Here is a 4,018-nt window from a genome sequence, read left to right as displayed (position 1 = left end):
CCACTTCAGAAAACCAGCAGAGTGCTGGTATTCACTACCTAACTTGCTTACACCAAGCCCCGCCCCCACTGCACTGTGGCGGTTCCTCCCTTTGCAGCCATGCTTGCCTCAGGCCCAGCTCTGTGGATTCCCTCACTCAGAAGACTGGCACAAACCTTCCCAACATTGCATTTCCTCAGCTGTGTGTTCTGCAGAGCCTCTGTCCTGCTGGCAGTGGTGGTGGGCCCTGCAGAGGGTTGAGGTGCACCTTGTTAAAACTGCACACCCTGCCCACATGGCCCTGGTATTACTGGTGGCTAAGGCAGTTTTCATTTCACAAGCAGACCTGTGTGCAACTTGTTATAACTGCCTGTCACATCCTGGCCAGGGACCAAACACTGCCCACAATAGGCAAAGAGAGCCTCTGCAGGCAACTGGACTGAAGGAAAAAGTGGCCAGAACAAAATTGCAGGGTTCATGCAACACACATAGGAGACAACCCCTGAGATGCCACATTCTGTGGAACAGGGAATACTGCACTACAGGACACTATAGGACCTATTCTTCACAAGACCATCACTTTCAAGAGCAGAGACATAGGTGAGTTACCTGACACAGAGAGGGAGAAAAAGAAACTTAGACAAATGAAAAGACAGAGTAATTTGTCCCAAATAAAAGAACAAGACAAAGCCACATCCAGAAATCTAAATGGAACAGATGTAAATAACATGCCAGACAGAGAATTTAAAGTAATAAACATAAAGATACTCACTGGACTTGAGAAAAGAGTGGAGGACATCAACGAGACCCTAACAAAGATATAAAAAAAGAACCAGAGATGAAAAACACATGAAATGAAATTAAAAATACATTAGATGGAATAAATAGCAAGCTAGAGAATCAGGAACAAATCAGTGACCTGGAAGACAAAGTAATGGAAATTAATCAGGCTTAGCAGATGAAAGAAAAAAATATGCAAAATGAGAATAGACTTACGGAACTCAGTATATCCATCAAGTGTAATAACATTGGCATTATAGGGATGCCAGAAGGAGAAGAGAAGGAAAGAGATGGGGGTGGGGGGACAGAATATTCATTTGAATAATAGCTGAAAACTCTAATTTTTTGGGTAAGGAAACATATCCAAATCCAGGAGGCACAGAGATCCCCCTAAAAAATTAACCCAAGGTGTATGCCAAGACCCACAGTAAGTAAAATGGCAAAAAGCAGCAATAAAGACAGAAATGTTTTAAAAACTAAAATCAGCTGTATGTTAACTATACTGGAATAAAAATAAAAGTAAAATGAATAAAATAACAAAACAAAATAAAACAAAATAAAATAAAATAACAAAAAAATTAACTCAACAAAACCAGCAAGAGTATATAAGACAGGTGCATACAAGGGAAACCCCTTAAGGTTATCAGGAGGTTTTTCAGTAGAAACTTTGCAGGCAAGAAGGGAGTGGCATGATATATTCAAAATGCTGAATGGGAAAAATCTATTGCCAAGAATACTCTATCCAGCAAGGCTATCATTCAGCAGAGAAGAAAAGATAACGAGTTTCACAAATGAAGGCTAAAGGAGTTCATAACCACTAAATTAACACTAGAAGAAATGTTAAAGGGGACTCTTTCGGTGGAAAGAAAAATTAAGAGTATGAAAAATAGGAAACACAAAAGCAGTAAAAAGAAGTATATTTGTAAAAATCAGTCAAGGGAGTCACAAAATGAAAGGAAGTAAAATAGGACACTATTTACCTAAGACATGGAAGGGAGAGGAGTAATGAATGGGTTCAAACTTAAGCTACCATCAGCTTAATATAGGCTGCTTAAATTCAGAAGATGTTATATATGGACCTAATGGTAACCACAAATCAACAACCAGTAATAGACATGCAAAGAGTAGAGAGAAAGGAATCCAAGTATACCACTAAAGAAGGCCAGTAAACTATGAGAGAGGGAAAAAGAATAAACGGTCAGAGAAAAACTACAAAGACAGCCACACAATAAGTAATAAATGGCAATAAATATATATCTACTAATAATTATTTTGAGTATAAGTGGACTAAATGCTTCAATCAAAAGACATAGGATGACAGAATGAATAGTCGTAAAAAGACCAATCCATATGCTGTGTATAGGAGACTCATTTCAGACATAAAAACACATGAAGATCGAAATTGAGGGTATAGAGAAACATTAATCTTACAAGTGAATGTCCAAAAAAAAGCCAAGGTGACAATACTTATCTTGGACAAAAGTGACTTTAAAACAAAGACTAAAACAAGAGACAAAGAAGGATACTATATAATAACAAAGGAGACCATCCAACAGAAGGTAAAACAATTGTAAATATCAAAGAAAAAAATCAAATATTGAAGCAGGTCTGTACTGCTATAAACCTCCCTCTTAGAACCTCTTTTGCTGCATGCCAAAGATTTTGGACCATTGTATTTTCATTTTTCTCCTGTAATTTTTTTATTTCTTTGATTTCTTGGATGACCCATTCATTGTATACCAGCATGTTATTTAACCTCTATATATTTGTGCTTTTTACAGATTTTTTTCTTGTGGTTGACTGCTAACTTTGTAGTGTTGTGGTCAGACAAGATGCATGGTATAATTCCAATTTTTTAAAATTTGTTGAGACTTTTTTGTGACTTAATATATGATCTACTCTGGAGAATGTTCTGTGTGCACTTGAAAAGAATGTGTATTCTGCTGTTTTAGGGTAGAATGTTCTAAATATATCTGTTAAATCCATTTGGTCCAGCATGTCATTCAAAACCACTGTTTTCTTACTGACTTTCTGTTTAGAGGGTCTGTCCATTGATGTAAGTGGTGTGTTCAAGTCCCCTAATATTATTGCATTACTATCAATCAGTTCCTTCATTCTTGTTATTAACTGTTTTATGTATTTGGGTGTTGCCATGTTGGGTGGAAAAATATTAAAAGTTGCTATATCTTCTTGTTGGATAATCCACAGATACCATTTCTATAGATGCATTGCAAGCTTCAGTATTTTTATCATTTTTTCTGTACCAGCTTTTTTCCCCTATTGTCATATTCTTCTGTGCATAGAGGCTTGAGATGGGTGACTTTACCTGCATTTGTATCTTTAATGGATTCCATCTGGTTGTTTTAATTTCTGTCAAAGTACAATGCTCATATGATTCAGTACTAAATGTCTAGAGACAAAAGAGTGCCTAAATACTCAACTTTATCTCAGTTATAATTTAAAGATTATAATTTCATATGTTTGTTTTCTTTTTGTTGCCTTTATATCTGAAATCTGTACAAATCCAGGTTATATCTCTAATACCCTAATCATACACATACATAATTATCACACACATACAATACATACATACAATATCACATACATACAATATTATCTGTATTATCTTTACAAATCCAGGTTATATCTGTAATACCTAATCACATACATACATAAAATACATTCTTAATGATACAAATGTTCCTGGCAGGCGACTCAAAGAGCATAACGACTTTTATAACCAAAGTCAGCTTTCTCCTAAGTGAGATTCACATTTCTTTCTTTTCAAATGATTTCTGAGAAAACAACAAACCTTGTCAATACACTAGAACTGATTCCACTTGTCTGTTATCATTTTATAAGAATGGCCCGTCTCCAAAGAAATGATCAAATTGACCATGAAAAAATCCACACTGACATGAATATTGGCATTAGTATAGCAGAAAATAATGTAGTTTGCTCTTTCTCAGTTGGATAGACATGACCTTAGACAAGACACAAACATTTTCAGTAAATACCATGATGGAATTAATTTCCTTCCAATTCTTCATGAAGAGAAGGGATTTATCATGAATTAAATTTCCATATGAGTCATTTTCTTACCAATTCTCAACGCAATCCTTGCAGACTGATATAACTATATGAGTCACACGTAGTCCCTTTATTGGTTGCAGTATGCCTGGCTTATGTTCTTCTAAAGGAACATGGGTGGGATCATGGATGAAACTAAACAACTCGTTTTTGGACTTTTAGCTTAAGG

The sequence above is a fragment of the Crocuta crocuta genome, unplaced genomic scaffold (genome assembly GCF_008692635.1).
Source record: "Crocuta crocuta isolate KB4526 unplaced genomic scaffold, BGI_CrCroc_1.0 scaffold222, whole genome shotgun sequence".
NCBI classification, from domain to species: domain Eukaryota; kingdom Metazoa; phylum Chordata; class Mammalia; order Carnivora; family Hyaenidae; genus Crocuta; species Crocuta crocuta.
The sequence above is the reverse complement of the archived record's forward strand: the minus strand, read 5'-3'. Positions refer to the sequence as shown.